Source organism: Salvelinus namaycush, chromosome 10, assembly GCF_016432855.1.
Source record: "Salvelinus namaycush isolate Seneca chromosome 10, SaNama_1.0, whole genome shotgun sequence".
Lineage (NCBI taxonomy): Eukaryota > Metazoa > Chordata > Actinopteri > Salmoniformes > Salmonidae > Salvelinus > Salvelinus namaycush.
The window spans coordinates 35,121,184-35,147,397 of NC_052316.1; the positions used below are offsets into that span (position 1 = coordinate 35,121,184).

The 26,214-nt window shown below is 42.3% G+C and overlaps 1 pseudogene; it reads left to right on the plus strand.

Moving 5' to 3' along the window:
- LOC120054321 lies at window positions 1-23,026 on the plus strand (annotated as a pseudogene).
- Window positions 23,027-26,214: the final 3,188 nt, after the last annotated feature.

Sequence of the window (26,214 nt, forward strand, 5' to 3'; positions counted from 1 at the left end):
ATGGGACAAGGTGAGTTGTGTTCTTTCATTTTACGGGCAAGGTGAGTCTTGTTTCCAATGATCCTGTTGGCACACTTTGGAACAATAGGCATCTTTAGGACACAATGAATACAACTTCAACTCTGAGGTTCTCTCTCCCTTTGCACTGCAGTAACACTGGATGGAACTAGATGTATCTGAGGTCACTCCCTGTTCCATGGTTGTGACCCCCAGGTGTTTCCCGATGGCTGTGCGTTGCCCCTGATTCAACATCCTACTACCCAATTTTATTTATTTTTTATTTAACCTTTATTTAACTAGGCTATGGCTATCACTGCCACATTTGTAGCAATGCTGGCAAGTCTGATGACCAGGTCTGATGACCAGTCTGATGCCCAGTCTGTTGACCAGTCTGATGACCAGTCTGATGACCAGTCTCACAACAACTTTTGCATTTTCTTTTCCCTCTATTGGCTGTACTTGGTTTTCTGTTGCTTGATTCCTAACTGAACTGTCACTCTGGCCCTGCACTGACTGTACTAATGACTGCACTTCTTTGATTGCTTAATTGATCGCATCAATTTTACTCAGGAAGGGATTTGTATTTATTTAGTTTTTGGACTGTGGTCTGTGGGGGCTCTGCCTGTGCACATTCCTCTCTGCCATCCCAGTTATCCTCACTGTACTGCGTTCACTCGTGTGGGTGTGAATTTACGTGAAACCCTGGCCTTTTGCATTTTCTCAATCAACAGTTCATCACTCGTGTTAGTATTCTGGAGATGCACTCTCATCTCTGCCCTGACTTTATCATTTGTTAATCCTGTAACAATGGCCTGCAGGCATTGGCTCTTAACTAACTCTGTGCCATATTTCAGTCCTGATTGAGCATGAGCAGAGGTTTATAACACCTTCTGTCTCAGGTTGAAGACTCGGACTAGGAAGTCCAAGGCAGACTCTCCCGGCTCTTGTGTTACAGTTCAGTGCCGTCCTTCTCTGCATAGTGTGTCCTCAAGATTTGCCTTAGTGTGTGAGACTGCATTCACAGTAAACACTGCATATATGTGTGTGTAGCGTGCTTTTGAGTATTGAGCCCCACTCATGGGCTTCCTGGCAGTAATAATTAAACCGCCCCACAACATTGAGCTCCACTCACTGTGGGGGGGGGGGGAGAGAGAGAGAGAGAGAGAGAGAGAGAGAGAGAGAGAGAGAGAGAGAGAGAGAGAGGACACACCCTAATTGACAACCAAACATACCAAAACAAAGGCAAAGTCTTCTCATGCTTTTTTGATTACAAAAAAGGGTCGTGGGGTGAGACAGGGATGCAGCTTAAGCCCCACCCTCTTCAACATATATATCAACAAATTGCCGCGGGCACTAGAACAGTCTGCAGCACCCGGCCTCACCCTACTAGAATCCGAAGTCAAATGTCTACTGTTTGCTGATGATCTGGTGCTTCTGTCACCAACCAAGGAGGGCCTACAGCAGCACCTAGATCTTCTGCACAGATTCTGCCAGACCTGGGCCCTGACAGTAAATCCCAGTAAGACCAAAATAATGGTGTTCCAAAAAAGGTCCAGTCGCCAGGACCACAAATTCCATCTAGACACTGTTGCCCTAGAGCACACAAAAAACTATACATACCTCGGCCTAAACATCAGCGCCACAGGTAACTTCCACAAAGCTGTGAACGATCTGAGAGACAAGGCAAGAAGGGCATTCTATGCCATCAAAAGGAACATAAAATTCAACATACCAATTAGGATCTGGCTAAAAATACTTGAATCAGTCATAGAGCCCATTGCCCTTTATGGTTGTGAGGTCTGGGGTCCGCTCACCAACCAAGACTTCACAAAATGGGACAAACACCAAATTGAGACTCTGCATGCAGAATTCTGCAAAAATATCCTCCGTGTACAACGTAGAACACCAAATAATGCATGCAGAGCAGAATTAGGCCGATACCCACTAATGATCAAAATCCAGAAAAGAGCCGTTAAATTCTACAACCACCTAAAAGGAAGCGATTCCCAAACCTTCCATAACAAAGCCATCACCTACAGAGAGATGAACCTGGAGAAGAGTCCCCTAAGCAAGCTGGTCCTAGGGCTCTGTTCACAAACACAAACACACCCCACAGAGCCCCAGGACAACAGCACAATTAGACCCAACCAAATCATGAGAAAACAAAAAGATAATTACTTGACACATTGGAAAGAATTAACAAAAAAACAGAGCAAACTAGAATGCTATTTGGCCCTAAACAGAGAGTACACAGTGGCAGAATACCTGACCACTGTGACTGACCCAAACTTAAGGAAAGCTTTGACTATGTACAGACTCAGTGAGCATAGCCTTGCTATTGAGAAAGGCCGCCGTAGGCAGACACTGCTCTCAAGAGAAGACAGGCTATGTGCTCACTGCTCACAAAATGAGGTGGAAACTGAGCTGCACTTCCTAACCTCCTGCCAAATGTATGACCATATTAGAGACACATATTTCCCTCAGATCACACAGACCCACAAAGAATTCGAAAACAAATCCAATTTTGATAAACTCCCATATCTACTGGGTGAAATTCCACAGTGTGCCATCACAGCAGCAAGATTTGTGACCTGTTGCCACAAGAAAAGGGCAACCAGTGAAGAACAAACACCATTGTAAATACAACCCATATTTATGCTTATTTATTTTCCCTTGTGTACTTTAACCATTTGTACATTGTTACAACACTGTATATATACAATATGACATTTGTGATGTCTTTATTGTTTTGAAACTTCTGTATGTGTAATGTTTACTGTTAATTTTTATTGTTCATTTAACTTTTGTATATTATTATTACCTCACTTGCTTTGGCAATGTTAACACATGTTTCCCATGCCAATAAAGCCCCTTGAATTGAATTGAATTGAATTGAGAGAGAGAGAGAGAAATGAAAGATGGCAGTCGCTGGTTTCCTCGGCCCAGCCCTGCCTGAGTAATGTGTAATGCTCAGCCGTGTGCAGCAACAGCTATCACGTTATTTTCAGCCAAGGACTTATTGTGTACGTCCCAAATGGCACCCTATTCCCTTTGTAGTGCACTACTTATGACCAGGGCTCATGGGGCTCTTGTCAAAGGTAGTGCACTATATAGCGAATATGGTGCCTTTTGGAACACACAGAATGTATCAGCCAGTAATGAGCAGGGAGCCAATGGCCTGTACTCTGAAGCCCACTCATTCACTCACTGCATTAAACAACAGGCAGCACAGCAAGGCCAGTCTGTCGTTTCAGAAACAAAGCAATCACTTTCTACTTTCTCTGTATTTTCAACGCTCTGATCGGTTCTGGTGATCATGTGTGTGTGTGGGGGAGGCGTGTGTGTGTGTGGGGGGGGGGGGGGGGGGGGGGGGGGGTGGCAGAGCGAGAAGTAAAGCCCTTATTAATGTGAATGTAGTTTCTGACTCCAAACACAAACACCTAGATATATAACTGCCATGACTCACCGCACTCCTCTCCTCCATTCAGCAATACATTTGTCTGTCTCTATATGAAGCAAGTAGCACAAACACCAGACATTAACAGCGCAGGAAACACTGCCCCTTTGTGGTTATATACTATAAGGGCAGAGCAGATAATAAAAGAGCGTGCAGTACTTGCTGTAATAGAGAAAATGAGATGGAGAAAGGGGCAACCATAAGGAACCTTACAGTAAGAGAAAGTATACATTGTGAACACATGAAATGCCATCATATGGATTTATTGACACATGGCCCTTTATTCAACCTGATTTTCAGCCAACTCCGATCCAGGTCTTTAGTAGGCCACCATAGTCTAAAAGAAAAGTAAGAGAGGGAGTTCTTTACAACAAGACTTTGAAAAAGTACAACTAACTGGTCCTGCAGGAGTGGCACATGGTGTGTATGTACAAGCATGCGTGTGTGTTCTCTACCAGACTGTGCCTGCTGACCTCCTCTGACACTATAGAGAAGGTCCTGGCACGTCTCAGATTGCTCCAACTGCACTTCCTGGACTAGTTCTCCCAGCATGCTTAGGGAGCGAAAGTCAAAGTCTGCCACAGATATCTCCAGGACAGGGAACTGGAATGAACATAATTTTCTGAACACATACTACTGGACATCTACCAAAGAGAGAGACGAAGGCCATATAAATGATTAATTATGGTGAATCTCTGAGTAAACAAAAACAGTAAATGTTTATGAACGAAATGCCCTGATATTTATATTGTTTAAGATTTACATGCACATACATGAGATGTGTTTGGAAAATGGACACACGGCAATACAGTTTGTTTTACTTCTCATGTACAATTCATGAATGGAATCGATTGATTGATGAGTCAGGGTATTGATACTGAAGATGTAGGATCTTAATTTGATCACTATTTTATAGATGAGAATTGGAAGAAAATGCAAACTTGTAGTGTATTCAAGGTTTTAAAGGCTTTTAAAGTTTGTAATTACCACTATAAAATGTCAAACTTGATTTGCCCTAACGAAAAATGTATCAACCCCTACAAAAAATGTAAAATTACTTATAATCCACATAATAATTCACATTTCCTGATGCTGCAGGATTATTTTCCTACTGTAGTAAATTTGCTCAAATTAAGATCCTACATCTGTACTGTATTTATATATATATATATATATATATATATATATATATATATATATATATATATAGGTGTGTTAGTCTATGCTTTAATACTAGTAGTGTTGAATATTGAATTGTCTAAACCACCTGCGTGACAGTGTGGTGATCTGTCTTTGGGCTACAGACACTGAGCTTTATAAGGTTGTGGCTGCTGTTGACAGGTGGGGCACTGTGCGTGGATTCCCAGGTTAGAGGGGCTGTCGCAAAGGGAGTGGACATATGTGGACATATCATAGGGGTATGGGGCAGACCTGGGTTCAAATACTATTTATAATAATTTTAAATACTTTAGCTGTACTTGATTGAGCTTGCCTGTTGCAATGGAACAAATAGACAAGTCCCCAAAAGTGCAAAGCCCACCCACTTCACACTACAGGGAGGCCAAAGCAAACACTCAAAGTATTTTAAATATTTCTTATAGTATTTGAGCCCAGGTCTGGTGTGTGGACAAGGTTAGTTGAGGGTATAAAACCCCAGGGCCAGACCCGGCTCCCCACTCTGGAAGGAAGATGATGAAACTGATGAGTCTTTCTGCTGGCTGCCTACGGTGAGTAACCTACCTACTACCTTTAGCCCCTCACATATCCATACTACGGTCCTATGTAGCTACATTTGAAATGTTGTTTTTTATATTGGATAGAATTAGAGACTTAGAGCTAGAAAACGGTATTGTCACGCCCTGACTTTAGTTATATTTTGTTTTCTTTATTTTTTGGTTAGGTCAGGGTGTGACAAGGGTGGTTTGTTTAGTTTTTGTATTGTCTAGGGGTTTCGTCCTGTCTAGGGTTTTTGTTTATCTATGGGGATTTTGTATGGTCTAGGGGTATGTAGGTTTATGGTGGCCTGAGTTGGTTCCCAATCAGAGACAGCTGTTTCTCGTTGTCTCTGATTGGGGAGCCTATTTAGGTTGCCATTCTCCATGTTGGTTTTGTGGGTAGTTGTTTTCTGTTTTGTGTTGTTGCACCTTACAGGACTGTTTTGTTTTCGGTCCGTGTTTCTGTTCTAATAAAAATAACTTGAACACTTGCCACGCTGCGCTTTGGTCCGATGACTACTCTTCATCCGAATACCGTTACAGGTATATCATATACTGCAGTTGAGAAGCAATGTGAAAGTAATTCTGCTTTGAAAGTTGATCAACTTGTAACCCCACCTTTGCAAAAAATGCCCCGTGAATGTTATGGTACACCAACTGGAGTTCTCTTCTTTGTCTACACTCATTCAACATTGTTCACACCCTCTTAAGCCTTAGCCCCACCCATCTCTTTAAGGATTCACATGTGAGGCCATGTGCTAAACAGAGTAAATAAGGTAGTGTAATTACAACCAAATGCTTCAAGACTGAAAGTGGTGAAAGTAGTAGCAAAAAGTAGCAGTAAAAATCCACTTTATTTAGTACTAAGCCTATATCCTAATCTGACTTTGGTGGAGATCATGTTGTTCTTCATATTACCGTCTCTGGTAAACACACGCTATATAAAATAAAATCAATTTATATTTGTCACATGCACAGGATACAGAAGGTGTAAATGATACAGTGAAATGGTTACTTGGATAGTTGAGTCTTTTGTTTAGACATGTAGCTAGCTAGCTAGCTAGATACCTAGAATATTAGTGAAGAATATTAGTGATCTGATTGTATAGGGACATGTGTAACTCAGGTCAAACCTGATTGCTTTTCAGGAAGCGCCCTCTGAGCTGTGTGTTAACCCTGTGTTGTCTGTGTGGCCCATACAGCCTACGGATGTGGCATGCCCACTTACGAGCCCGTTGTCGGCCGTGTGGTGAATGGAGAGGACTCTAGCTTGGCCCTGGCAGGTCAGATTCCGATACTAGTCTATTCTAGTGGTTGTATATATCCTAATGGTTGTATATATCCTAGTGGTTGTATATATATTTTTTTTTTTTACTGCTGCTCTTTAATTACTTGTTACTTTTATCTCTTATATTCTTATCCATATTTTTTTAAACTGCACTGTCGGTTAGGGGCTCGTAAGTAAGCATTTCACTGTAAGGTCTACACCTGTTGTATTCGGCGCATGTGACTAATAAAATGTGATTTGATTTGGTACACTGACCATCCACATATTGCTCAGATCTAACCATAGCTGAGGACCCTGGGACATATACAAACATATACATTTACAAACATAAACTATTCAGTTCTAAAACTTTACCCTTCACAGTGCCTTTTGAAGTTTAATCAAGAAAGAAGGACCGAATCGAACTGTAGATACATGTGTAATGTGTGTGTGTGTGTGTGTGTGTGTGTTTACAGATCTCTCTGCTGTACCGTAGAGGCTCTAACTACTACCACACTTGAAGAGGCACCCTGATTGCTAACAACTGGGTCCTGACTGCTGGACACTGCATCTCATGAGTCAACCAACCTATCAGAGACTATCATTATCATCTCTCTAACAGTGTTACGTTGGGCTGACTGGGATCTTTGATGTGTGTGTGTGTGTGTGTGTCAGGGATCATCGTACCTACCGTGTGGTGCTGGGAAAGTATGACCTGACCCAGACGGAGAACAACAAACAGATCAAAGAGGTGGAGACAATCGTTGTGCATCCCGGCTGGAACGACAACTGTGTGTCCTGCGGGTGAGGGTTACACACACACAAACACCTTCCTGATGGCTTCTACTACTGTCTCCCTGCTCAGTGATGACGTTGCCCTGATCAAGCTGGCCTCCCCTGCAACTCTGAATGATAAGGTCCACACCTGCTGTCTGCCTCCCAGTTGAGAGATCTTGACCCACAACTACCCCTGCTACATCAGCAGCTGGGGCAGAATCTACAGTAACGCTGTGTGTGTGTGTGTGTGTGTGTGTGTGTGTGTGTGTGTGTGTGTGTGTGTGTGTGTGTGTGTGTGTGTGTGTGTGTGTGTGTGTGTGTGTGTGTGTGTGTGTGTGTGTGTGTGTGTGCTCCTGTAAGTCGCTCTGGATAACAGTGTCTGCTAAATTACTAAAATCAAATTTTATTTATCACAAACACATGGTTAGCAGATGTTAATGCGAGTGTAGCAAAATGCTTGTGCTTCTAGTTTCGACCGTGCAGTAATATCTAACAAGTAATCTAACAATTTCACAACTACTTTATACACACAAGTGTAAAGGAATGAATAAGAATATGTACATATAAATATATGGTTGAGCGATGGCTGTGCGGCATAGGCAGTAGATGGTATAGAGTAAGTGTATATATATATGAGATGAGTAATCTAGGGTATGTAAACATTATATAAAATGTCATTGTTTAAAGTGACTAGTGATACATTTATTACATCCAATTTTTTTTTTATTAAAGTGGATAGAGATTTGAGTCAGTATGTTGGCAGCAGCCACTCAATGTTAGTGATGGCTGTTTAACAGTCTGATGGCCTTGAGATAGAAGCTGTTTTTCAGTCTCTCGGTCCCTGCTTTGATGCACCTGTACTGACCTCGCCTTCTGGATGATAGAGGGGTGAACAGCAGTGGCTCGGTTAGTTGTTGTCCTTGATCTTTTTTGCCTTCCTGTGACATCGGGTGGTGTAGGTGTCCTGGAGGGCAGGTAGTTTGCCCCCTGTGATGCGTTGTGCAGACCTCACTACCCTCTGGAGAGCCTTACGGTTGTGGGCGGAGCAGTTGCCGTACCAGGCGGTGATACAGCCCGACAGGATGCTCTCGATTGTGCATCTGTAAAAGCTTCTGAGAGTTTTTGGTGACAAGCCAAATTTCTTCAGCTTCCTGAGGTTGAAGAGGCGCTGTTTCGCCTTCTTCACCACGCTGTCTGTGTGGGTGGACCATTTCAGTTTGTCCGTGATGTGTACGCCAAGGAACTTAAAACTTTCCACCTTCTCCACTACTGTCGCGTCAATGCGGATAGGGGGTGCTCCGTCTGCTGTTTCCTGAAGTCCTCAATCATCTCCTTTGTTTTGTTGACGTTGAGGGAGAGGTTATTTTCCTGACACCACACTCTGAGGGCCCTCACATCCTCCCTGTAGGCCGTCTCGTCATTACTGGTAATCAAGCCTACCACTGTAGTGTCGTCTGCAAACTTGATGATTGAGTTCGAGGCGTGCATGGCCACGCAGTCATGGTTGAACAGGGAGTACAGGAGAGGGCTGATAACGCACCTTTGTGGGCCCCAGTGTTGAGGATCAGCGGGGTGGAGGTGTTGTTTCCCTCACCACCTGGGTGGCGGCCTGTCAGAAAGTCCAGGACCCAGTTCCACAGGGCGGGGTCGAGACCCAGGATCTCGAGCATGAAACCTTTCTGGCGCAGGCGTTCCGCTAGCGACCCACCTCGACATCATCCGGTGAAATTGCAGAGCGCAAATTTCAAATTACAGAAATAGTCATATTTAACATTCATGAAAATACAAGTGTCATACATCAAAATAAAGCTTAACTTCTTGTTAATCCAGCCGCTGTGTCAGATTTCAAAATGGCTTTACGGCGAAAGCACACCATGCGATTATCTGAGGACAGCGCATTAAAAACACACAAAAGCATTAAAAACATTTTCCAACCAGGCAGGTGCGTCACGAAAGTCAGAAATAGCGATAAAATAAATGCCTTACCTTTGAAGATTTTCTTCTGATGGCACTCCAAAAGGTCCTTGTCCTATATCGACATAACCTGAAAGGAAGAAGCCACTGCTCCAAAACCGCCATAAAAAAGCCAGACTATGGTTTGCAACTGCACATGGGGAAAAAGATCATACTTTTTGGAGAAATGTCCTCTGGTCTGATGAAACAAAAATATTACTGTTTGGCCATAATGACCATTGTTATGTTTGGAGGAAAAAGGGGGATGCTTGCAAGCCGAAGAACACCATCCCAACTGTGAGGTGTATTTAAACTTCCGACTTCAACTGTATATACAGAGCAAGTTCCAGTACCATATTTACAATGTGCAGACATACTGGAATGATAGAGGTAGATATGTGTAGGGGTAAGGTGACTAGACATCAGGATATATGATAAACAGAGTAGCAGCAGCGTACTTGATCATTTTTTGTGTGAGAGTGTATGTCGAGTTAAGATAAATGTAAAGATAAAGTCCGTTGCTGTTGTTATGGGATTGATTTGCATTTTCGCACCACAGTACGTTCAGCTCTAGGAGACAGAACGCGTATCCTTCCTGAGCGGTATGACGGCTGCGTGGTCCCATGGTGTTTATACTTGCGTACCATTGTTTGTACAGATGAAGGTGGTACCTTCAGGCGTTTGGAAATTGCTCCCAAGGATGAACCAGACTTGTGGTCTACAATTTTTTTCTGAGGTCTGGGCTGATTTCTTTTGATTTTCCCATGATGTCAAGGAAAGAGGCAGTAAGTTTGAAGGTAGGCCTTGAAATACATCCACAGGTACACCTCCAATTGACTCAAATGATGTCAATTATCCTATCAGAAGCTTCTAAAGCCATGACATCATTTTCTGGAATTTTCTAAGCTGTTTAAAGGCACAGTCAACTTAGTGTATGTATACTTCTGACACACTGGAATTGTGATACAGTGAATGATGAGTGAAATAATCTGTCTGTAAACAATTGTTGGAAAAATTACTTGTGTCATGCACAAAGTAGATGTCCTAACCGACTTGCCAAAACTATAGTTTATTAACAAGACATTTGTGGAGAGGTTGGAAAACGAGTTTTAATGACTCCAACCTAAGTGTATGTTAACCTCCGACTTCAACTGTATGTGCATATTGTGTGTGTGTTTGTATGTGTTAGAGCATCAGTGTGCGTAGTGTGTAGGACCATGTGCGTGTGCATAGAGACAGTGCAAAAATACGAATAAATACAAAGTTCAACTCAGCTAGTCCTTGTAGCTATTTAGTTAGCTATTTAGCAGTCTTATGGCATGGCGATAGAAGCTGTTCAGGAGCCTGTTGGTGTCAGACTCTTCTCTATTACAGCAAGTACTACATCTGCGGGCCTCCTGAGTGTTGCAGCGGTCTAAGGCACTGCACTGCAGTGCTTGAGGCACCAATACAGACCTGGGTTTGATCCCAAGCTGTGTCACAGACAGCTGTGCAGTGCACAAATGGTCCAGCTTCGTCCGGGTTAGGAGAGGGATTGAGCGGCTGGGATTTCCTTATACCATCTTGCTCTAGCGACTCCTTGTGGTGGGCTGGGCGCCTGCAAGCTGACTTCAGTCGCCAGTTGGACAGTGGTTCCTCCGACACATTGTTGCGGCTGGCTTCCAGGTTAAGCGAGAAGTGTGACTTGGCAGGGTCGTGTTTCGGAGGATGCATGGCTCTCGACCTTCGACTCTCCCGAGTCCGTAGGGAAGTTGCAGCGATGGGACAATACTGTAACTACCAATTGGACATCACGAAAAAGGGGTCAAAGTAATACTTATGCTCTTTTAGTTTGCCTGCCTGCACTTACAGTTTGGAACCACCAGGGGACAGTGTAGACTTCGATGTTTTCTTCACCGTGAATGTGGCTGGTGCTAGCTAGGTAGAAGTCATTAGCCATTTGCCCAAACAAAGAGAAGCATTTATTTTATGTTGCCCAGACTTACATAATTACAAAGAGGAGATTCTCCTGATTAAAATGGTCACCGTGGAACAGTTTTGCTTCCTTCCCTCTCCTCGACCTTATCTGGGCTCGAACCAGGGACCCTCTGCACACATAGACAACATCCACCCTCAACGCATCGTTACCCATCGCTCCACAAAAGCCACAGCCCTTGCAGAGCAAGGGGAACAATTACTTCAAGGACTCAGAACGAGTGACATCACCGATTGAAACGCTATCAGTGTGCACCCTGCTAACTAGCTAACCATTTCACACCGGTTAAACCCGACTTGAAAAAAATCTAAATATACACATTGCGAGATATTTGGCGAAATAAACAGACATGCCTATATTTCCCCAATAGGAAACAATGGGAAGACCGCAGAGTTCCAATATTATTTTTGTTGTTTACATTTTGTTGTTTACATTTTAACTATAAAACAACGTGAGCAGGACTCATTGCCAACAATAGTGAAGCAGGCATTGTGACGTTGAACAATAAGCTGGGAATAGAACGTTCGGAAGGCGAGTTGGTGCCACTGTGCTCAATAGAACTAATAGGAGCTGGCAGGGTGAAAAATGCACTAAAATAAGGCCTGTTTTTTCGCGATTACTTCAAAACGACGGCAAGCTTGACTGCCGTTGCAAGGCCAGAACGTTCAAATCAACCCTACTCCTCGGCCCGAACGTCCAGTGTGCGCTCCGAGAGCGAAACGGTCTGAATTTACAAACGGACAATTTTTCTCTGAATGGAAACACCATAATATTAATCAAATTAATTAAGCCAAATTTCTTAAAATCAATCCCATATACTATGTTATTACAAAAAAGGTTTTAAATTCTCTGGTAATGCCAATACGGAATACTATCAAATGCATCTCAAGGATTCCCTCTGGTGGTCAAACTAGCAATAACTTGCAGTAACATAAGAAATGTCTGAGAATGAAATGACGTGCCACAGAATGCTGCAGCAGCACGCAGGGTGTGCCACAGTAGGACGCAACTTTTAAAGGAGGAACCACTGTACATGAGCCAGGTGTATGTGCTGTATATGGGTGAGTCAACTTATTTGAATTACATTTGTTTCATATGATTTAATATATGATTTTACCAGTGAAGCGTACACCATGTGAAGTATAAATGGAAAAATAGCCTACACTTTGTTAACTTCTTGGTGCACAAATCCCGATTACGGGATCATTTTCCTAAACAACTGCTGAATTGCAGAGCGCCAAATTAAAAAATAATACTAAAAATATTTATAATCATGCAATCACAAGTGAAATATACCAAAACACAGCTTAGCTTGTTGTTAATCCACCTATCGTGTCAGATTTTGAAAATATGCTTTACAGCGAAAGCAATCCAAGCGTTTGTGAGTGTATCAATCAATGCTAGAACATCTAGCCTTAAATTAGCTTGGTCACGAAAGTCAGAAAAGCAATAAAATTAATCGCTTACCTTTGATATTCTTCGGATGTTTGTACTCACGAGACTCCCAGTTACACAATAAATGTTCTTTTTGTTCGATAAATATTAGTTTTATAACAAAAAAACGCCATTTGGGTTGCGCGTTATGTTCAGAAAACCACATTCTCGTTCCGTTCCTGAAAGGCAGACGAAAATTCCAAAAAGTATCCGTAATGTTCTTAGAAAATCCTCAGGTTGTTTTTAACATACATAATCGATAATATTTCAACCGGACGGTAACCTACTCATTAAAAGAGAGAAAGAAAATGTCGAGCTACCCCTCTCGCGCGCAGGAATTAATCAAAGGACACCTGACTCGTTTTGAAAGATCTCGCTCATTTTTCAAAATAAAAGCCTGAAACTATGTCTAAAGCCTGGTCACAGCCTGAGGAAGCCATTGGAAAATGAATCTGGTTGATACCCCATTAAATGGAAGAGGGGTAGGCAATGAAACAGGGATTAAAAAAGAAAAATGCACTTCCGGGTTGGATTTCCTCAGGTTTTCGCCTGCAAAATCAGTTTTGTTATACGCACAGACAATATTTTGACAGTTTTGGAAACTTTGGAGTGTTTTCTATCCTAATCTGTAAATTATATGCATATTCTATGATCTGGGCCTGAGAAATAGTCAGTTTACCTTGAGAACGTCAAGAAGTTAATGAAACAAAATGTTTAATAAACTTTGTTAATGACTAGGCCTACAGGAAATTGTTTGACTGCTATGTTAAAAACCGTAGAACCAGAGGAATCTATAAGTGTTAGACCGGAGCCTACAATATCTTGTCACTATATACTGTGTTATGATCGCTGATGAAGCTAGGCGCTGGAGAGCTACTTCAGAGCTTCTCAGTGCACTGCCATTTTGCAAATGCAGGTCGTGGGGGCACCTGGGACACTTTTTTCGGCTTTCAAAGGCTGTGCATCTGACAATTTGTGTCAGTCATTACTGCTTCTTGCTGGTACAACTTCTTTGTCAGCCTGTGAAAGATGTTAAACTTTATATCCACCAATCAATGGCATTTCTTAAAATAAGTTAACCCTGGCCACTAGAGGGATACTTTAAACCTACAAATTCAAGGTGTTCTTCACGTGTCGAACTCAATGGAGGGTCGAGTGTCTGTGGGTTTTCGCTCCTCCCTTGAATTAAGGTCACTTATTTGTTAAGAACTCCCCTCACTCCCCTCACCTGGTTGTCTATGTCTTAATTGAAAAGAAAAAAGAAAAACCCGCAGACACTAGGCCATGGAATGAGTTTGACACCCCTGTTTTACTTGATCCTTTGGTCTGTAACAATATGTTTTGTGCCAATATTGCACTGATGCATCCTTGACCCAAGATTTCCCAAACCCCCATGCATGTTTTTTTTATTTTTGCCTGGCACTACATAGCTGATTCAAATAACCAATTCATTGTCAAACTGTGATTATTTGAATCAGCTGTGTAGTGCACCCGGGGGGGCAGGACCGAGTTTGGGAAACCCTGGACAAGGCTACTAGCTACTACTAATGTCAGACAACATTTTCACGTTTTGTAATACATTTGTGTTCATCATTTTCACACACATCCATGTGCTTTAATGGGAAAAATATAAATTAAGTCCTTTCAACATGTAAGTTTATCGTACATCATGAATTTTAAAAAATGTATGGGTTTGTCAAATAGCAGTTAGGTAGGCTGTCACTGTCTTCATTGCTTCTCAGTGGCACACACTGCCAAAGCGATTGACTTGCAATTTTTAGTGCACTTTTACTGTAGGTTCGAGTCCCCCTCGCAGCAAGATTTTTTTGTTGAGGAAAGAACAGTTCATTGCCGGTCCTTGATGCTCGATTAAAAACATGTGAAGAAGTGGATGATTATAATAATGCATAGCTTATAAAATGTTGTAGCCCTACATTTAGGTGTACACGTCCATGTAATATAGCCTATGCAATATGATTATTAGGCAATAGCAGTTTGTTTGTGTGCAAGGCTGAAGAGGTAGTTCCTTATTAAATTAAATACATTTTCACGGTGTTGGCTGTAGGCCTTTTCAACACAATTACAGTGCTTTACTTGGGCAGGAGCTCACCAGAACTGAGTACCGGCACCTCAAATGTTCTACTGCTTGAATTCCTGCACCTTTAAAAAAATATATTATATCTAAAGTATTGTACAGTTCCTGTACCTAAACAGAAACAATACCGGCACCAAAAATGAGTGCCAGCATCTATTTTAGTCCCAAGTCAAGACTGCATACTAACACAATACATGTACACTGAACAAATATAAACACAATGTGTAAAGTGTTGGTCCCTTGTTTCATGAGCTGAAATAAAAGATCCAAGAAATGTTCCATATATACAAAAAACGTATTTCTCTCAAATTTTGTGCACAAATTTGTTTACATCCCTCTTAGTAAGCATTTCTCCTTTGCCAAATTCATCCATCCACCTAACATGTGTGGCATATCAAGAAGCTGATTAAACAGCATGATCATTACATAGGTGCACCTTGTGTTGGGTACAACAAAAAGGCCACTCTAAAATGTGCAGTTTTGTCACACAACACAATGCCACAGATGGCTCAAGTTTTGAGGGAGCGTGCAATAGGCATGCTGATTGCAGGAATGTCCACCAGACTGTTGCCAGAGAATTGAATGTCATTTGCCTACCCTTGTTTTAAAGAATTTGGTAGTACGTCCAACCGGCCTCACAACCGCAGCCCACGTGTATGGCATTGTGTGGGTGAGTGGTTTGCTGATGTCAATGTTATTAAACAGAGTGCCCCTTGGTGGTGGTGGGGTTATGGTATGGGCAGGCATAAGCTACGGACAATGAAAACAATAGCATTTTATCAATGACAATTTAAATGCACAGAGATACCGTGATGAGATTCTGAGGCCCATTGTCGTGCCATTCATCCGCCGCCATCACCTCATATTTCAGTATGATAATGCATGGCCCCATGTCACAAGGATCTGTACACAATTCCCGGAAGCTGAAAATGTCCCAGTTCTTCCATGGCCTGCATACTCACCAGACATGTCACCCATTGAGCATGTTTGGGATGCTCTGGATCAACGTGTACAACAGCGTGTTCCAGTTCCCGCCAATATCCAGTAACTTCGCACAGCCATTGAAAAGGAGTGGGACAACATTCCACAGGCCACAATCAACAGCCTGATCAACTCTATACGAAGGAGATGTGTCACGCTGCATGAGGCAAATGGTGGTTACACCAGATACTATCTGGTTTTCTGATCCACACCTATACTTTTTTTTAAGGTGTCTGTGACCAACAGATGCATATCTGTATTCCCAGTCATGTGAAATCCATAGATTAGGTGTCACGCCCTGACCATAGAGAGCTTTTATTCTCTATGTTGGTTAGGTCGGGGTGTGATTTAGGGTGGGTTATCTAGGGGAATTGTATATCTATGTTGGCCTGATATGGTTCCCAATCAGAGGCAGCTGTTTATCGTTGTCTCTGATTGGGGATCATATTTAGGTAACCATTTCCCCATTGTATTTGTGGGATCTTGACTATGTTTGTGTGTAGTTGCTTTTTCTGCACTGCATGTAGCTTCACGTTTTGTTTATTCGCTTTATTGTTTTGTTGTTGTGCTTTAAGTTTTCTCTTCCAAATAAAAGGATGGAAACATATCACGCTGCATCTTGGTCCACTCCTTATAACGATCGTGACATTAGGGCCTTATGAATTTATTTCAATTGACTGATTTCCTTATATGAACTGTAACTCAGTAAAATCTTGAAATTGTTGCAAGTTGCATTTGTATTGTTGTTCCGTATAAATCAACATTTCAAAGCGGGGGGGAAACTCATGCGATTTTCAAAGCATAGCAAAAAATCTGTCAAGTAATTTCACCAGTCACTCAAATACACGTGATAGTTGCTTTGATCGTCAGAACATGTTGTTGGACTTATGTAATTTAAGGACACTTTCATGCATAAAAAAGTGTTGGAACACGTCCAACTACCTCAATGATTTTAATTGGCTGATGCACTTTGCCAGGATATAATCAATGCCACTTCTACCATGTTATCTGATGGCACCAGCAATAATTTAGTGTTCTGTCACATGCAAGTAAATCAACTAACTCTTTCAAATCAAATCAAATTTTATTGGTCACATGCGCCGAATTCAACAGGTGTAGGTAGACCTTACAGTGAAATGCTTACTTACAAACCCTAACCAACAATGTAGTTAAAAATAATACGAATAAAAAAATAAGAATAAGAAATAAAAGTAACAATTAATTAAAGAGCAGCAGTAAAATAACAATAGCGAGGCTATATACAGGGGGTACAGGTACAGAGTCAATGTGCGGGGGCACTGGTTAGTCGAGGTAATTTAGGTAATATGTACATGTCGGTAGAGTTATTAAAGTGACTATGCATAGACAATAACAGAGAGTAGCAGCAGTGTAAAATAGGGAGGAAGGGGGGGCAATGCAAATAGTCTGGGTAAAAATTTGATTTGATGTTCAGGAGTCTTATGGCTTGGGGGTAGAAGCTGTTTAGAAGCCTCTTGGACCTAGACATGGCACTCCAGTACCGCTTGCCATGCGGTAGCAGAGAGAACAGTCTATGACTAGGATGGCTGAGTCTTTGACAATTTTTAGGGTCTTCCTCTGACACCGCCTGGCTCTGGATGGCAGGAAGCTTGGCCCCAGTGATGTACTGGGCAGTACGCACTACCCTCTGTAGTGCCTTGCGGTCAGAAGCTGAGCAGTTGCCATACCAGGCAGTGATGCAACCAGTCAGGTTGCTCTCGATGGTGCAGCTGTAAAACCTTTTGAGGATCTGAGGACCCATGCCAAATCTTTTCAGTATCCTGAGGGGGAATAGGTTTTGTCGTGCCCTTTTCTCGACTGTCTTGGTGTGCTTGGACCATGTTAGTTTGTTGGTGATGTGGACACCAAGGAACTTGAAGCTCTCAACCTGCTCCACTAACAGCCCCGTTGATGAGAACGGGGGCGCACTCGGTTCTCCTTTTCCTGTAGTCCACAATCAGCATGATTGTCTAAAAACAAGGGAGAGTGAACCATTAGAGAACAAGACTTTGAAAAGAATGTGCTTGGCTCATTTGCAAAAAAGAACTGTCATGTCAACTACACCAACTGCCAATTTAAAAATACCATTAATACCAGAATTGTGTCTTTGAATGATATACTTGAACAATGGTGTGCAGTGGTGGACTGGGACCAGAAATCAGCCCTGACATTACTAACACAACAGCCCATTATTTTTCCTCAAGGCGCCCACACTGACCCATTTCCTTTCTTGAGCCCCCCAAACATTATTAGCTAAATAAATATAATTTTGTACAAAGATCCTGTGTTTGAAAGGTGGAAGGAGACTCACGTTGGTGATCCAATCAGTGAAAGAGGAGGTACGAGTAAAGACTGTTGGTGCCTCTTCAGGGTGTCACAGCCATGGGACGACACAAAGCTGGTCACACTATGGACAAACCATTTACCACCAGCACCCTTACAATTCCATGGACCCCCAAAGTCCCCCTGTGGGAGAGAGAGAGAGAGAGAGAGAGAGAGAGAGAGAGAGAGAGAGAGAGAGAGAGAGAGAGAGTGAGGGGAAGGGAGGGAGGGAGAAATCGAGAGGGGGAAGGAGAGGTAGAGGGAGAGAGAGAGAGATTGATACAGAGAGAAAAAAAGTGAGTTTGAGAGAGATCTACAGAGAGAAACAGAGGGAGAGAGAGAGATAAAGAATTCAAAAACAAACCCGATTTTGATAAACTCCTGTATCTACTGGGTGAAATACCACAGTGTGCCATCACAGCAGCAAGATTTATAACCTGTTGCCACAAGAAAAGATCAACCATTGAAGAACAAACACCATTGTAAATACAACCCATATTTATGCTTATTTATTTTCCCTTTTGTACATCGTTACAACACTGTATATATACAGTGGGGAGAACAAGTATTTGATACACTGCCGATTTTGCAGGTTTTCCTACTTACAAAGCATGTAGAGGTCTGTAATTTGTATCATAGGTACACTTCAACTGTGAGAGACGGAATCTAAAATAAAAAATCCAGAAAATCACATTATATGATTTTTAAGTAATTAATTTGCATTTTATTGCATGACATAAGTATTTGATCACATACCAACCAGTAAGAATTCCGGCTCTCACAGACCTGTTAGTTTCTTTAAGAAGCCCTCCTGTTCTCCACTCATTACCTGTATTAACTGCACCTGTTTGAACTCGTTACCTGTATAAAAGACACCTGTCCACACACTCAATCAAACAGACTCCAACCTCTCCACAATGGCCAAGACCAGTGAGCTGTGTAAGGACATCCCGGGATAAAATTGTAGACCTGCACAAGGCTGGGATGGGCTACAGGACAATAGGCAAGCAGCTTGGTGAGAAGGCAACAACTGTTGGCGCAATTATTCGAAAATGGAAGAAGTTCAAGATGACAGTCAATCACCCTCGGTCTGGGGCTGCATGCAAGATCTCACCTCGTGGGGCATCAATGATCATGAGGAAGGTGAGGGATCAGCCCAGAACTACACGGCAGGACCTGGTCAATGACCTGAAGAGAGCTGGGACCACAGTCTCAAAGAAAACCATTAGTAACACACTACGCCGTCATGGATTAAAATCCTGCAGCGCACGCAAGGTCCCCCTGCTCAAGCCAGCACATGTCCAGGCCCGTCTGAAGTTTGCCAATGACCATCTGGATGATCCAGAGGAGGAATGGGAGAAGGTCATGTGGTCTGATGAGACAAAAATAGAGCTTTTTGGTCTAAACTCCACTCGCCGTGTTTGGAGGAAGAAGAAGGATGAGTACAACCCCAATAACACCATCCCAACTGTGAAGCATGGAGGTGGAAACATTATTCTTTGGGTATGCTTTTCTGCAAAGGGGACAGGACGACTGCACCGTATTGAGGGGAAGATGGATGGGGCCATGTATCGCGAGATCTTGGCCAACAACCTCCTTCCCTCAGTAAGAGCATTGAAGATGGGTCGTGGCTGGGTCTTCCAGCATGACAACGACCCGAAACACACAGCCAGGGCAACTAAGGAGTGGCTCAGTAAGAAGCATCTCAAGGTCCTGGAGTGGCCTAACCAGTCTCCAGACCTGAACCCACTAGAAAATCTTTGGAGGGAGCTGAAAGTCCGTATTGCCCAGCGACAGCCCCGAAACCTGAAGGATCTGGAAAAGGTCTGTATGGAGGAGTGGGCCAAAATCCCTGCTGCAGTGTGTGCAAACCTGGTCAAGAACTACAGGAAACGTATGATCTCTGTAATTGCAAACAAAGGTTTCTGTACCAAATATTAAGTTCTGCTTTTCTGATGTATCAAATACTTATGTCATGCAATAAAATGCAAATTAATTACTTAAAACTTCTTATGGCTGCAAGGGACAGTATTGAGTAGCCAGATAAAAGATGCCCATTTCAAACGGCCTCGTACTCAATTCTTGCTCGTACAATATGCATATTATTATTACTATTGGATAGAAAACACTCTCTAGTTTCTAAAACCGTTTGAATTATTTCTCTGAGTGAAACAGAACTCATTCTGCAGCACTTTTCCTGACCAGGAAGTGGAATGTCAGAAATATATGCTCTGTTCAACTTCCTGCCTATACATGGTCATGATACGTAAGAGTCTACGTACACTTCATACGCCTTCCTCTGGGTGTCAAGAGGCTGTGAGAGAAGAAATTTTGTGTTTATCTTGGTCTGAGGTGGAATAAAAGCTATTTCTTTGACGTGACCGTCCACTTCCTGTTTCTGGAGCGCGCGAAAGAGGACATGGATATGCTTTCTGTTTAGCTGTCGTTATGAACGACTAACATCTCCGTCTTAGATTTTATTTGATACATGTGACCATATCATCGTAACGTATGTTTTTTCAATATAGTTTAATCAGATTATTGAAATTTTTTCGGGAGTTTTGCCGTGTTACGTTCTCTGACTTTGTTTACGTTGGAGAGATCCGTACCACTTGGCAAGTGCCCATGCTAAATGAAGAGGGATATTTGCCGTTCCAGATCAAAACAACGACTGTTCTGGACAAAGGACACCTTGTCCAACATTCTGACGGAAGATCACCAAAAGTAAGAAACATTTTATGATGCTATTTCTAATATCTGTCGTGCATGTGAACTGGTCGTGGGCGCCCAAGTGTTTCTGGCTATTGTGGCTACGCTAATATAGCGCTACATTTTGTTTTCGCTGTAAAACATTTAATAAATCGGAAATATTGTCTGGAATCACAAGATGCCTGTCTTTCAATTGCTGTACACTATGTATTTTTCAGAAATGTTTTATGATGAGTAATTAGGTATTTGACGTTGGTGTCTGTAAATATTATGGCTGCTTTCGGTGCAATTTCTGATTGTAGCTGAAATGTAAACTATGATTTATACCTGAAATATGCAAATTTTTCGAACAAAACATATGCTATACAATAAATATGTTATCAGACTGTCATCTGATGAAGTTTTTTCTTGGTTAGTGGCTATTTATTTCTTTATTTGGTCGAATTTGTGATAGCTACTGATGGAGTAAGAAACTGATGGAGTAAGAAAAGTGGTGTCTTTTGCTAACGTGGTTAGCTAATAGATTTACATATTTTGTCTTCCCTGTAAAACATTTTAAAAATCGGACATGTTGGCTTGATTCACAAGATGTGTACCTTTCATATGCTGTATTGGACTTGTTAATGTGTGAAGTTAAATATTTAAAAAATATATATTTTGAATTTCGCGCCCTGCACTTTGAGCTGGCTGTTGTCATAAGTGTACCGGTGTCGGGCTTGCAGCCCAAACAGGTTAAAAATCATACAATGTGATTTTCTGGATTTTTGTTTTAGATTCCGTCTCTCACAGTTGAAGTGTACCTATGATAAAAATTACAGACCTCTACATGCTTTGTAAGTAGGAAAACCTGCAAAATCGGCAGTGTATCCAATACTTGTTCTCCCCACTGTACATAATATGACATTTGAAATGTCTTTATTCTTTTGGAACTTCTGTGAGTGTAATGTTCACTGTTAATTTTTATTGTTTATTACACTTTTGTATATTATCTACTTTACTTGCTTTGGCAATGTTAACATATGTTTCCCATGACAATAAAGCACCTTAAATTGAATTGAATTGAATTGAATTGAGAGAGAAAGAGGAAGAGCGAGAGATACAGAGAGAAACAGAGGGAGAGAGAGAGCTACAGAGAGAAACAAAGGGAGAGGGAGAGAGCTAGAGAGAAAGAGAGAGAGAGAGAGAGAGAGAGACAGAGCGAAACAGAGGGAGAGAGAGAGAGCTACAGAGAGAAACAGAGGGAGAGCGAGATACAGAGGAAGAGCGAGAGAGACAGAGAGAAACAGAGGTAGAGCGAGAGAGACAGAGAGAAACAGCTGGAGAGAGAGATACCGAGAGAGAGATACTGAGAGAGATACCAAGAGAGAGAGAGAGAGAGAGATACCGAGAGAAACAGAGAGAGATACCGAGAGAGATACCAAGAGAGAGAGAGAGAGAGATACCGAGAAACAGAGAGAGAGATACAGAGAGAAACAGAGAGAGAGAGAGATACAGAGGGAGAGATGGTGAGATGGTGGGATAAAAGAGGAAGTACTGGTTATTACCAAGCTCCTTACTATATGACAACATATTACCTTATAATGTCGCGATATGTAGTAGAAATCTACAGTAAGGGAGGAAACTCACATTGCCGCCAGCCTTTCTGTCTCCACCACCACAGATCATGGAGGGCTTGACGGAGCCTCTCGACCAGTCACTCTGGCTGCAGGTCTCATGGGCCCCCACGGGCAGCAGGGCCTGCTGCAGCTATTTGGCAATGGGACCGCCAGCTACAGGGGAGAAGACATGGTCAAAACACACAGTCATAAGACGGGCATAGTATAACACAGTTGTAACACGGTGACGTTATAAACACACACACAAGGTGGCAGACAAGAAAAAAAAGAAGAAAGTGGAACCAATTCGGAATAAATTTGTATTGGGCGTTGCACCAGCCTTCTGGGAGATCTGGTGAAGGACAAGGAAAAAAGGAGAAAAGTGGAATATGTTTTGAGTGAATATGGAATGGAGGATCTCACAGAACTTTTGGAAGAGCTTGAGGAGGAAATTGAATGTGATGAGTGAGGATGAATTAACTGTGGTGGCAGGTTCAGTGATGACTGCTGAGAAGAAGTTGAGTGTAGAGCGAGAAAGTGAGGTGAAGAATGTGGGCGTGAAGTGCAGAAAGAGGGATACGTGCTCCAGTAGTTCAGAGACGGAACCTGGTGAGAGTGAGGATGAAGTACCTGTGCTGAGGACCACCGAGATCGGGCCTTGTACCGAGGATGATAAGGGTGATTCTGGCCCAGTGGGAGTGGGATTTCTAGAGAGAATGGATCCTTGAATTTTGGGTGATCCATATGTGATGTCAGGCTGACCGGAGGAGAGGTTGGGTGGAGGATAGGTTGACTGGAGGAGAGGCTGGGGACTGGTGAATTGGTGAAGATAACTCGGAGTGGACTCGTGATGATTTATTGTGTTTCCTCCACCCAGAGGGAGCGGGAGCTCCGGATTACACGATTAGGGATAAAAATTGTGACTTGCTTTGCTCTCTGGAGCAGGGCCCCGATGAAAGGAGTGATAAGTGATTAAGTGTTGAGGAGGAGCAGTTGAAATGGAAGATTCCTGGTGTATGTGATGCTCGCCGTTTGGTGAGACGTAGATCCAGTGGAGAGCGTAGGGAAACAGAGAAGACTGTCTGTCATGCTGAGTTTTGATGCAGAGTCTTTGCCAGATAAGGTCAAGGTAGGAAGTGTCAGTTATCCCGTGAGAGCTTTTGTTCTGAAAATACTATGGCATTTTAGATGACAAGTTTATGGATATGTTGCAGCAGAGTGTAGGAGGGAGATGCCTAGATGTGAGAAGTATGCAGGAGAGCATGAGATGAGGGAATGTGTGGTATCGGTGGAGAAAGCTGTGTGTGTTAGTTATGGGGGTGCCCATCGGGCTGGAGATCGGAGGGGTCCATTGAGAGAAAGGCAGATTGAGGTTGCCAGGGTTAGATTAGAAGAGAAAGTGTCATATGCCAAAGCAGTAAAGAGAGTGGTAGAGAAAGATGGGTACAGGGTGAGGGATCCTGAGAGGATTCCTGTGAGTAGGCAGAGACCAACAGAGAGTGATGGGAAGAATGTGTTTCGGTGAAGTGGCCGTTTTAGCATTTATAGCTATGGTTGTTCATTGTACTGCAGAAATGGATGGAAAGTCACAGAAAATAAAAGGCTGTGGTGGCAGCGGCAGACAAGTACTTGGGATTGTGAGGATTTACTGCAGAACAGCTGAGGGGGTGTTGAGTGGTAGTGTTATGTTGGTCTGGAGTAGGGTTAGATAGGGTTAAATAGTGGAATTGGGTGGTGTTTATTTAGTTTAGTTTTTTTAGAGGGCTAATAGTTGACAGTACAATTTTCCTTTTCCCCAATTTTGTATTCCCATAATACAATTTTGTATTATCATATTTTATGTAGGTAGGCCGTGAATGGCCTCACACACCAGTACAGTAGATGGCGGTGTATGCACCAAAAAGTTTGATGCGATCTGCCAACCAAATCCCGAAGAAGAAGAAGAATTCTCATCAGCAGCCTATATTTTAGCCTAGTGCACCAAATTAACATAGGCATTAATATTTAACAGACAATGAATAAGTTAAACTATATATGGGAATAGAAATTTAAAGAAAATGTAGCCTATTTCAGAACAATGTAGCCATTTTAATTCTCTCTAGAAATACATGGGAAAATGTAAACGCAGAGGATATGGCTTTTGCAAGCGCCAGCATCCTTCTCGAAAAAGTTGACAATCCCAAAATGTGCAAATTCATTAATTACACACATGTTAAAACGAAGGCGCAGTCTGATCAAAAAAAACGAAAGCGTCGGATGAATGCACTGACACATAAGACCAATATGTTCTTCATATTTTGTAGGAGAGCTGGCTGAAGACATTCAAGTTGTTCTGGCTGATACACTGTAGTTACAGGCAGTGAACTATTCAAGTGTCAGAATATAATTCAGAAGACCTGCACTTTCACGCTTGCTTTGTGGAGGCAGAGAAGTGTATCCCTCCAGTATCTCTCCAAATTCTGTGCCTTAACCTAGTTGGAGAAGTTGTCTGGTTGTAATTTCTACAGTGAATAAAAATATGCTAGCCATTTATGTTCTGAAAATAGTAAACATTTCCCCCTCTACATTTTCTGATATAAAATGGCAATCATACTCACATAACTATGTGTTGATTGATGTGGTCTTATTATACCTACACACTGAAGATGGCTGTAAAGCCGAAACGTATGTGTGCGCTATCCCTGATGCAGTGAAAATAATTATCATTGAATAATGAAGTAAGCTTTAAGCAACATATTTTAGAGTGAGGACCCATTCCACATTTTTGTTTGTCTGAATTTGCAGATTTTACGCACCAGCCAAGCTTCTGGGAGAGCGCACTGGTTCTCTTCTGATTAGCTATATTCTCTACAACCTTCTAAGGTGGAAGCATTTTTCTGAGACAGCATAATGTGTTTTCTTATTTCCAATGGCTGTCTATCCTGTCGTTCATAATCTAATGTTAAATTTAAGGTGTTGATGAATTCTTGTCTGAAAAGAGCATTCCAGTGCGGTGTTGGGGGCTCTTTTTCAAATATTAGGTTTTGTGCAATTAAGATTTGTATGCCCAGGTTTAGGCACCCCCCCACACAGCTCTTTAAATAAGTCCCTCATTGCTTTAAGCCACACCCAAACAAGAGCATACGTACAGTACCAAAGTCTGTACAAGAACGTACAACAACATCTTTGGGAAACGTGTTGTTCAGTACAAATCGTTCTGCACCGTAGCAAACCTTCAAGCGAACTGAACGCACCACATACATTGAATGATTGATTGGAGACAGCTTGTTAAAGAACATTTCTGCTTGCAGTAAACCCAGTGGATAATGCTGGAAATACCATTCAAAGAAAATACCCCCAAAAAACGACCAAAACGCCTGGCACTAATCATGTAGTAGCCTAAACCTATCGATGTTACATTGAGCTGGGTGAATGGAATATGGATAACAGTTATCCAATATGATCTTTTTTTTTTTTTTTTTTTTAATGTCCTCGCTAATCTTGATCTGCACTAACCACCACCGTATCATATGTATTCACTGTATGTGAGGGGTTGAAGGTAGTAGGTAGGCTACTCACCATCGTGTGGATATGTGAGGGGCTGAAGGTAGTAGGTAGGCTACTCATCATAGTGTGGATTTGTGAGGGGTTGAAGGTAGTAGGTAGGCTACTCACCATCGTGTGGATATGTGAGGGGCTGAAGGTAGTAGGTAGGCTATTCACCATCGTGTGGATATGTGAGGGGCTGAAGGTAGTAGGTAGGCTACTCACCATCGTGTGGATATGTGAGGGGCTGAAGGTAGTAGGTAGGCTACTCACTATCGTGTGGATATGTGAGGGGCTGAAGGTAGTAGGTAGGCTACTCACCATAGGGTGGATATGTGAGGGGCTGAAGGTAGTAGGTAGGCTACTCACCATAGTGTGGATATGTGAGGGG